The sequence below is a fragment of the Etheostoma cragini genome, chromosome 8, assembly GCF_013103735.1.
Source record: "Etheostoma cragini isolate CJK2018 chromosome 8, CSU_Ecrag_1.0, whole genome shotgun sequence".
In the NCBI taxonomy this organism is placed as follows: Eukaryota; Metazoa; Chordata; class Actinopteri; order Perciformes; family Percidae; genus Etheostoma; species Etheostoma cragini.
The window spans coordinates 19,868,859-19,880,645 of record NC_048414.1 but is presented as its reverse complement, the minus strand read 5'-3'; the positions used below and the strand labels follow the sequence as shown (position 1 = coordinate 19,880,645).

The 11,787-nt window shown below is 41.3% G+C and overlaps 1 protein-coding gene across 1 annotated transcript in view; it reads right to left on the bottom strand.

The window, feature by feature from the left end:
* The window catches only part of lrrc4ca (leucine rich repeat containing 4C, genome duplicate a), a 54,556-nt gene extending 43,475 nt beyond the window's left edge, over positions 1-11,081 (bottom strand). The window contains exon 1 of the mRNA XM_034879106.1: positions 9,495-11,081. The gene's annotated coding sequence lies outside the window, so the exon portion shown is untranslated. The remainder of the gene's footprint in view (positions 1-9,494) is intronic.
* Between the last annotated feature and the right edge of the window lie 706 nt (positions 11,082-11,787).

Below are 11,787 nucleotides of genomic sequence, written 5' to 3'. Positions count from 1 at the left end.
ACACACACACACACACACACACACACACACACACACACACACACACAAACCTTTGTGCCATGCAATCCCATATAGAAAAGGCATTCCTCACAACTCATAAATATTACAATAAGCTGGATCTGGGTCATTAATATGATACAGCGGTTACACAGGAGCCCAATTAGCAGTCAACATAGAGGCTGGAATGTTCCCCTGTTACTATACATAATAACTAAATCACTGTGGCAGACTCCTGAGCAACGAATGATCAAACCACACAATGACATTCAAGAAATATCAAAGACTACACTAGATGAGGAGTTTGCAGCTGCTTGAGAATATTCACTCAACGGCATTTAAAAATAGTATACCTGATCACCTGACTTTTACTGCGTGAAATTCTCCTCTATAAAAAAACTAAATATTATATAATGTTGGGAATTCTGCCTCGTTTGTGTGATGCCTACAAAGTCAGCAAGCCAAGCAATCTTCCATTAAGCCATCTCCCTATAAGGGTACGCCTAACTCACATTTTCTGGGAAGCCTACACATATAAAAATCCATCCAACAAAAAACACTATAAGACTTATTACAAGCACAAGCACACTGCAACTCCATGCTATAGTCTCAGCTTGAAATGATCAAAAAGAACGTAGGAAATTCAAGATACCTGAAATTTGATTATTTTAGATTTTAATGCAGGTAAATTTAGAAGTTATAAGGTAAAAGGTACAAGGTAGAATATCATACGGCATAGAGATAAATTCCTCGGGGTGCCTGGGTAGCTCAGCTGGTAGAGCACACGGCCACACATAGAGGTTTACATCTTGACGCAGCAGCCGCTGATTAAACTCCGACCTGCGGACCTTTGATGTATGTCATTCCCTTCTCTCTCCCCTTTCATGTCTTCATCTGTCCTATAAAAATGAAGGTCTAAAATGCCCCCAAAAAATAATCTCAAAAACATGAAGGAAAAAAAAAAAGATACATAACTCAACCTCTTTCATAAAGGTTCACACTGAACCTGCCAGATCAGAGCCTTTTTTTGTGCAGTCATCCTAATCTAGGACAGCAACAATAACATGATCCATCACTGAGTTTCCACATAAACACATTGGCAAAAAACAATTTAAGGCCAAGTTGGAGGCATCACTGCTGGGAATTTAGCTCTGGTCTCTGCTATGTGGACGAGTGATTGGATGCTGTTCCACTTGTGTGTCTAACATGAATTCTTAAAACATTCACTAAACATACAAGCCACTTCCTTTTTAAAAGGCCCAGTCAGCTGGTTTCAAGACTTTTGTGGGATCAAGGGTGATCCGTATGTCTCGGATGCTAGTGTAGCAAAAATAATAATAGCTTCTGCAGTAAACTATTTCCCCTAATCTTACCTCCCTGGCAGATTCTTGGAAAACAAGGCTTTTGGAACTCAATAAAAGACAAATGACTTAGTACGAGAGATATTTTGCAGCGATAGCTTTGGAGGAGATTTTCAACAAACATGTCTCCTCCAAAATCCAACCTAAAGAAAGATTGTTATCAAGACAAGGACCATGCAGTTATTTGAATTCAGTCAGCTGGTTTTGCAGAGTCATCACTAGATAATCATATTCACAAAACAACAGGATTTTAAATGTTGATATACTGTGATATTATCCTACTGGCTTAGATCAGTTTTGTAGTTTGACACAATGTACCTATGTAAGTTTCCATTGGAACTTATCTGCCAATTGTTAAACTATGTCTATGTAATCAGTTAAAGGAAATTAAATATGACAATGCTTTGAATGTTGTGTGACTAGTTTCTCTCCTCAGTGACAGACGGGCTGGAGCCAAATGCTGAGGAGTGTGGCACGGGCTGCAGGAGGCTAGCCATGGGTCTGCACAGACACACACACACACACACACACACACACACACACATACATTTCCCTCTTCCTATCGAGCATGATTGGCTACCACTCTACTGCCTCTCTTGACTTCTTATTTCTATCAACTTAATGTTGTTGTTTTTAATTGTGAGACATTTTACCTGCTGAAACACAGATTAACATTTTCATTCTTTGAGCACCTCCAGAAGTTGCTGTTGTGTGAAAATGTGTTTATTTTACTTAGTGTAATATTTATGTCTGTTTGTGTTGTTTGTATTCATAATGGCCTTTATTGCAACCTTATTATGAGCTGAGTACATTTTAAGGACCAAGAAACCATGACATTAAAACTTAAATACATGTAATTAACATGGAACTAAAGCTTTTTGGGGTGATGTTTATTCATCTTGATTCCTGACAAGCTGCCTGTTTGGAAACAAGTGCAAGACTTTCATTTGAGGAGGTGACATCTGCTCAGGATTAATTCTTGTCGTGTTCGTGGGAGGCTACCCATTAACCAGGCTTGCATGAGCACCCTTAATTCATCCAGTCCTTTCTGCAGCTAGTGTTTCAACGCTCAAAGCCTTTATTTTTTTCTCTCAGACATGCAGTAGAGGAGCGGACTGACAGCCCCTGTCACAAGGCCTTGACCTGAGCTGTGCCTGACTGGTACCTCAGCAGACTCTGACTTGAATTAAATCAAGTGTAAGTCTATCCATGTCAGATCAAAAATATCATAATAGGGCAGGCTTGCCTACATACAGGTGCTAGGATGAGTGACACATTAAGGTCAGACACTAACAGTGTTAAGTAGCAAGAACAAATACACAAAGACACCGACACTGACACAGATACACACTCAAATACACACATTCATCATATGCACTGTAAGGTTTTTGTGTGAGGTAAACATCAAACGGCAGGTGTGTTTGCTTGTGATTTAGCACACTGGTGTATCTTTATGGGTGTGAATATCTGTGGATATGGCCAAAGTTTTGTTTCACTCCCCCTCAGAATGATCAAAAAAGACATTGTTAGTATGGCTCAACAGTCTGAGAATGTGAGACTACCAGCTGGGTGTGACTACGCTCTGTTGTATTGTGGGGCTTTGACTGATGACCAGATTCCTGCCGCGATGCTGAGCTGAGCTACCATCTCACTGCCAGCCTGATTGGGTTTATGAGTTAAAAAGCAGATATGGGAGACTGGCGACCAAGCCTGATGTCCAGATCTCAGACACTCATTCTGCACCCCTGGTTCTGCAGAAGGCCTCAGTTTAGGAGGGCATACACGTGTGTTCTGGAAAAAAACACAGACACGCGCACACACACACACACACACACACACACACACACACACACTACAGTTGCAAAAATCTACATAAAAAATCTTCATTTTGAGCTTTCTGGTTTTGAATATAGTCTTGTATTCCTAACTCTCCAGACAACACTGCACATCTTTTGATTATAGGACCTTTGATGTACACTTGGCTGTCAAAAGAACATTATCACAATGCGCATACAGCACTGTGATAATGAAAACCAAATACATGCACACATACACAATCACATAGGCCAAATGTACCGTTTCAATTCCCATGTTAATCTTGAAGTGAAGGGGATTTAATTCAATTGTGTACCCATCTATAAACATCTCTCTTTCTCTTCATTATTTCATCAAAGCAGAAATTACAATGCATTTGAAAACATTATACACCCACAGGGAAGTGATATTTCTCTTAAACCAAGAAATGAGCAGCTCCATATTCAGTAGTCATAGCATATTCAGACAAATATACTCCTGCTGGAGTTAGTGCAGCCCAGCTCAGGGTCAAACGCCGATGAAGGCTAAAACGTGTAAAGCGGAGCTAAATTGTTCAACCTTCCGTACAAGCTACCTGTTTTTTAACATTAATATGAGTTGCCCCAGTCTGCCTTTGATCCCCCAGTGGCTAGAAATGGTGATAAGTGTAAACCAAGCCCTGGGTGTCCTGCTCTGCCTTTGAGAAAATGAAAGCTCAGAGGGAATCTGGCTCCTTATGAGGTCATACGGGGAAAGGTTACTACCCCTTTCTATTTTTTTGCCCACCCAGAGAATTTGGCCCACCCATTAGAGAGAGACATCATGGCTTTCAAACAAGCAAAGTGGCAGTTGGTCAATGCCCCCCCCCCCTCCTCCTCCTCAATAGCTACAGACTCAGAAATGGCTCATACTAAGGAAAGCTCATTGTGGGACTTGCTCTAGTGGCTGTAATTCTGCACCAAGGCTGATTTTTGTGAAAGAGACTTAAGATATGGTATAAGGGGACCACTAAGGTCTATATAAAAGCATCCAAAGAGCACCATGTCATGGGACATTTAAATACAGTTTTAAAAGATTATGTATTGGCTTTGTGACTGAAGGCTGGTGTCCACTGACAACCTCTAGCCTTTAGGTGGAGCTCATAAGCTGCCTGGGGATGCGCTTGTCATGGCTGTTGCTATGCGACCACTAAAAACCCGTTTGAAGGGCATCTCTCCATTTCAAATGTTTTAAACTTTGACTGTTTAGAGCACAGAGAGACTGGCACGGTCAGCTTACTCTAAATTCCACTGTCAACAATAGAAAATTGAGAAGACTGCACCTGAGTTTAAGAGGTCTCCTTTCCTGCCCTGCCTTGACTCCAATTTTCTTTTTTATTATCCTTTGCTGTTTTTCTTAGGAGGACTTAAATATCTTACCTCCATAAGGCAAAAACTGGGAAAATAAAGGTGGGCAGTATGAGATAGCCCGCCTTCTTTCCCAGTCCATTTAACCTTTTAATGTAGCAGCAGGAATAAATGGGGTTGGCCAGGGCCAGTATCACTTTAAACAGATGCTTCCCAGGTGCCCTGAAGGCAGGATGAATGGCTCCTCTGTGGTGCATATGTACATATGTGTGTGTGTGTGATTGTGCGCACGTGTGTGTGTGTGTTTGAGAGAAAGTGCGTTTGTGAGCATTTGCAAGCTGTAATTAACGGAGCCGTCAGTATGTCCTACCTCGGGTGCTGTCACTCTCATTTTAGCACCATGTGACATTCCAGTGTGGTCGATAAAAGAGGGACCGGCAGCTGAGTGGAAGGTGACGATTACCAAGGCAAAAAAAAACAAGGTGGGTGATGTAAGGCAAGTGGTGAGTAACGATGCACCCCGAATTCAGGTCAGTGCTCTTATCTGAATTTTACGAAGGAAGCGAGGAAACAGGGAGATAGCGATGGAGTTGGAAGAATTCCTATTTGGCCCTGATTCACAGCAGCAAAACGATATTTTAAGCTGTAATGTTTCAAAATAGCAAAAAAATAAATAAAAAGCAAACACCTCACAATGCTGCTATATAATGCCTATATTGCATTTTATCCAATTCTGTTCCCACTGTAAGAGTGGCAGTGGAGAGAAAGAAGGCGAAACAAACAGAGCAATGCTCCCTGGCCTCTAGAATGACAGAATGACACTTTTATGATGTCTCCCAGATTATTCCCTGAGATGGATGGGCTGAGCTGGAACACCAATTGATTAATCCATCGACTGGCGGAATGTGCTGCGGCCGTCCCCCTGCTCAGCTGTTCTTTCCCTGGACAGAGCATTCAGCCAGACATGCTAGAGAGGATGACTAATGAGTGGGACTACTGCAGATACCGTTCATGTCTGTCTGTGCTCAAGATGCTTGCTCAGGTCTGGTTGATAGAGTAAATTATAGCATACAAACTTGAACAACACACAGCCTCAGGTTCAAATGATCATCCACAGTGGTATAGGAGGATGTAGACAACTCCCTTTTTCCCTCAATAAAGAATTTTACGGGGATGCTATTGTGGCAGTAGGCTTTGCAGCAACAAATTGCTACATTTTCTACAGCCAACCAATCTGACCACATCAATCTCTTCAAAGCAGTGCATGCGTCATCTACCAGCAGCACAGCAGAGAAGAAACTGAGGTGGGTTCGTATCACATTCACAATAGCTGCCTGGGATGCAGACCTGCAACAGCGTGTCAGTGAGCTTAGTCACGGCAGGCGTTTGATGACAGCATCTTCCAAACGATGATTCCTTTAAGGTGAATCTCTTCCCCACCTACATTTGAAAATATGCACGATTTATCACCACGAGACAGACCTTGTGTATAAAGGCAGCGTTCATCAGCGTTAATGCACTTTGCAAAACCTTCAACTCACCTCATTACTACATCCGCCCTAAAGTCCCTGTTTTTCCAAGGACTAATTTGCAATAAGTATGTGGGTTGTCATAAACTGGGAGCAGGATAGGTAATATTAGGACATATCTTTATTGTTTTGCTAAATCTATATGCACTTTGTGTAGTTAGATATAAAACTAAGTGCTTAAACCTGGTGTCACTGCAAATGTTCCAGTGATTTAAATTACAGTGTCCTTGGTAATAAGGACACTTTCATGTGTAAATTAACCTTTGCTAATTACAATAGAAATATGCTCTGCTGGCTATTGCAGGAAGGAAAATGCAACACGTGATTATTTGAATGGGGATCATGAACAAACTTACAATACTTATCATGTTTAATTCCAATTTAACTGTTTACGGTATCTCTGAATTTTCTATCTGTGATCCATTATGCAGCGGGAGGCTTCCTCTTCAAATGAAGATGCTTTTTTCACCTCCAGCATTAGGCCCTCCAGCTATCACCCGGCCTTCCACTTCAGACCCCTTGCATTGCACTACTGGTCTCCAACACAATATGCAAGGGAGTAGATAACGGATCACTGTAACTGTTCCCCTTCTCGTTGAATGAAACCCCCTGAGAGATTTTATACCCACAGAAAATGAAAAATGCAGGGGTAGCTCCATTATTGATACAAGTCCCCGGCAGTGAAAGAAATGAATGCTAATGGTGTCCTAAGCCGGGCTTTACAGAGATTAATCCGATTTGAGAAATGAACATTTTATTATATGGTACAAAGTGCTGGCCCTGATCTGAACTGAGTCACAGGCTAAGAATGGGAAACATTGACAAAAGGAGTGTCTGGAATGAGAACATGGTTATCTAGTCTGTCGTTGTGCAAGAACCTGGCACCTTATTTTAGAACTGACATGTTTATTAATTTTCTGACTGGGCTGCTTGGGATGATTTTCAATAGATAATTTAACAACAATGACTGGAGAAATTGGCCATTAAACGGATATCCATAGGGATATATCCATTTTATCAGCTGAGGACTGGCTTTGTGTGCGCAGCAGGAAGTCCCTCTGGGTCCCTTTGCTTCTCCTGCACTAAGACTATTTCACACTGCTTAGAAGGGCTAATAGGAACACACTGTGGATACAGCTGTTGTCACTTTAGCATAGTGAAATAAAACAAACACTGAACTGGAGTTAGCCAGTGAATCAGTCTGTTTTAAAGTAAGTTGTTCCTTATGTTGGCTAGAGCTTTATATAGCCTATGACATTCCAAACCTGCAGCTCACATCCATCCCCAAGGAAATGTCCACATGGATTAGAGGGTTTGAAGAGTGTTACATGGGGAGGAGGAACAGTCTTTCTACTTATTACTATGAATCACTCTGCACCAGTGGCCAACAAACAACTGCAATATTGGGTACATGTAGGGAGGATATATCATGCTAAAGCCTCTAAAGGAGCAAAAACATCAAATCAGAAGTCTAATCTGTCTCCCCAAGGTAATGCCACTCCATCATTGGAAGGGCTTTTCTTTCAGTGGGTGAATAATGTCCGCCATGTTTCTCACTTTCACAGGTGAGAGATGCAATTCATTCTTTGTCTGTGAAGTGACAGCAATCTCTATTTATGCTTTTACCACCAACACTGGTTTATCACCAACATGACAGACATCTATTTTTAAAGCTCACCTTCTGCTGAGTTCAAAAGCACTGATGTGAAAATTTGAACATGTGCTTGTACTAACCTGCAGGGGAATACTCATCCTAAAATACTCTGAATCTTTAATTCAGAGAAGCAGGGTAGGGGAGATACTGGATAGATAGATAGATAGATAGATAGATAGATAGATAGATTCGATAGATAGATAGATAGATAGATAGATAGATAGATAGATAGATAGATAGATAGATAGATAGATAGATAGATAGATAGATAGATAGATGGATGGATAGATAGATTCTATAGATAGACCGCTAGTTAGATAGATAGATGATAGATTCTATATATAGATAGATAGATAGATAGATAGATAGATAGATAGATAGATTGATTGATAGATAGATAGATATATAGATAGATTTGATAGACAGATAGATAGATATATTGATTTTATACATAGACAGCTAGCTAGATAGATAGATAGATAGATGATAGATTCTATAGATAGATAGATAGATAGATAGATAGATAGATAGATTCTATAGATATATGAATAGATAGATAGATAGATAGATAGATAGATAGATAGATTCGATAGATATATATAGATAGATAGATAGATAGATAGATAGATAGATAGATAGATAGATAGATAGATTCTATAGATAGATATATATAGATAGATAGATAGATAGATAGATAGATAGATAGATAGATAGATAGATAGATAGATAGATAGATAGATAGATTCTATAGATAGATATATATAGATAGATAGATAGATAGATAGATAGATAGATAGATAGATAGATAGATAGATAGATAGATAGATAGATAGACATGATCTATAATTTAACTTGTAAAATTGTGTTTTGCAATGCAATTCCACACAAGTGCAAATTCCATTTTGGCTTCTCCTATATCCCAAACATAAACCCTTGAATGTGTAATCTGTTGCTTCGGTGCATACTAGGACATGATTTTATTCAGCAAACTACTGGCTCAGATTTTCGAGCCATAAACTACAACAGCCTTGCCTTTTCCAGCTGAGCAGAGGCTGAGCGAATATGGCAGATTTTAATTTCAGCACCACGTAAGAAGGACAGCTCCCTCCCAGGCTTCCACAGAGCAAGAACAAGAGCCTTCTGTGTGAACCATGCAAAGACAAGAAGGGGGGGAGCGGCAGTTTAACGATTCATACATTAGTCAGAGATTCCAAAAATGCAGCCTTTGGATTTTAAATTCCAAAGAGAATTTTTTATAGCATATACAGTTTATCATAAATTATTCCTCAAAGGTCACTGTAGCATAAAACACCCGTGCTAAATATGTCAGATTTCCAGATATTGAATGTAGGTTGAGAGCATGCAGGTGTAGACTGGATGGATGGATAGGTAGGTGGATGCATGGATTTAGCTTTTTCAGTATGTTATAAAAAAAATATATTTATGAAAAAAAGAACCTCTCGCATTTTCTTCTCTTGGTGTTCTATAACTTGACTCGCTCTGTTTTGTAGAAAAGCTAAACTCTTTCTTGTTTCACTGTTGGTGACATCTACGCTCGAAGCTCGCGCACTCAACTCCCACGCGAGCGCGCGCATCTGTTCTTTATATTCCAAATCAGCGCATGATTAGAGATCTTTCAGATAGAGGCCGCAATATCAATGAGGGTTACGCCTTGCGAATGATGTGTCCTGATTTAGTTCATAGCACTGCAGTAATGGAAAAGAAGGAGAAAAACTACCACATTTGGACATCCAACAGGGTAACTAGGCTGAGGCAGTCAACATCTTTCTACACACCAGAAACACTAACTTACTTGTTCACGAAGACGCCGAGGTCCGCAGGGTCTCTGCTTTTGAAGGAAAACGGTCCCTCTCCTGCTGTCTTCCCAAAAACTGCATCGAAAAAACATCCGCAATTGTCAGGCGATCTGGTCGAATCCGTGGTGATGTTTTCTCGTCAGACACATTGTGCTCCCACTCTCAAAACGACGTGGTATGTAATCCACACATCAGTCTGAATTGACATGCTATTAACTCTCACAGTGATGATAATGCATCCGATATTTCCTCTTTTTTGTTCAGGACGCACACAGCGCGGAGACAAGTGCCATTGTTGGAACTACTCTCCCGATGTTAAAGCGATACCCACTGTGATCCCAGGTTTGCTCCAAATGATCTGTTAGGTAAAATTGAAGTCACGTTGTTTTTATTTTCTCTCAGATCTAAACTAAATGTTAAAAAAGTACACCTCTCCACAACATGTAGGCTAGAGCACGGAGAACCTCATGTGGTCAATTCCCAGATGGATAAATCCTGAAAAAAGCCAGTCATTAGACGGCATGACAGCCCATCATCCATACACAGAGGGGCAGAGGTGGTCTTATTTTAAACGTCCCGCTCAATGTCGTTTTCAAACCTAACTTTTCTTCAAGTCCCTATTACAGTCATCAAGCCTGATGAATCTGATTAGATTTCACCTCACAACCCAGTGCGGACTTCAAGACGCTTATTTCTATTTTCCCTCCTGGTTATGTCGATGAAAGAAGACACGCAGTTCAGTGCGTAAATTGGAATCCTGTGTATTGCAGAATTGATAAAGTTATCGAGAATACATTATATCTCTCTCGTCTCTTCAGGGTTGCTCCGTTCTCCATTTTCGAGACGAATGATGCGTTAATCTGGGATGCAAAAAAATCCAGCAGGTATCCTCAGGAAGCCTTTCAACTCACATCAGAAATTCAGGTATAGCAGCTTCAAGAGTGAGGAGTCTTAGTTGTCCACCAATGCTTCCATGTCCGCGCCGAGCCTTCATTCACCCTGTCAGGACGGGAGTTATAGTTCACCGGAGGCAGTCATCACTTCCATCTATGCATTTCGGCAATGCATGCCTCGCCTATCCATTGATGTGACACACACGAGGGTAAGGAATTACAAAGGGCTTATTATCCACAGCGCTGCACGTTCACGCACCGTCTTCTTCTCTGCCTACTGCAGTGGGTTTTAAGCTGCTTCAGTGATCTACAAATTACCCCGTTCCAAAACGCGCACGCAGGCTGCATCCACCAGTGCGCTTTACAGTACCTCAGTGCGCTAGGCATTTACGTCCCCACATAAAACGCACGGCGCAGCAGCACGGATGGACACTGAATTGATAAGTGCACGAGGGGGGCATCCTGTAGGGTTACCTCCCACTGACAAGCTGCTCTCTCCAAGTGAGAGTAGTCAGCCGCAGGACTGTGGCGGTGAGGGCAGGGACTATCGTTTCCCCTCTTTCTCACTCTTCTCGTTAACTTCTAGGGTTCCTCAAATTTCACCACTGCATGCAGCCATTGACACGCATTAATTCATTGATGCTTGACCTTTGTCTTTCTCATTCGTTGGTTTTAATAGGGGCAAGCACATTCAACTTTTAGTCTATTGCGTTTATGTATGTGCGCGCGTGGGTAACAGAAACGGAGAGGGAGGGGAGGGAGAGGTTCGGATAGATAGGGGAGACAGAGAGAGAGAGAGAGAGAGAGAGAGAGAGAGAGAGAGAGAGAGAGAGAGAGAGAGAGAGAGAGAGAGAGAGAGAGTGAGAGAGAGAGAGTGATTCTACCCATGTGTCTCTGGCAAATGGGGCACGACTGCCACCTATCGACTCCCCTCCCCGGTATGCTGTATGATAGTGGCCTCAGGCTGATTGTGCATAGGATTGCTCTCCAATGACAGACTGCACTTTGTTTAAAGTGGGTTATATACAATATATCTATTTGCATTTTTAAAAGGCTGTAGGGTACAATAAGCAAAAAAGGCCTTTTGTTTATGGTGAAGATAAGAGTAACCACATAGTCACAGAATGGAATGAATGTGAAGGTAGTGCTCAAGTCTGACAATCCAGAATACAGTTTAGTATGTGTTATAATCTTTCTTAGGCTTCAGCACTTTAGACCCCATTTATAAATGCTGGCTGTGTGTTATGAATTATAAATCACACTTTGCAGACTTTTAGCATGGCGGCTGACACAGGAGACTTCAGGTCTTCAGAAAGATTATTGCTTGCGAAACAGTTATCTCAAGCAACCTGCTGTACGGCACATATTCTGCTAAACTCAGCCTTATTACACAGCT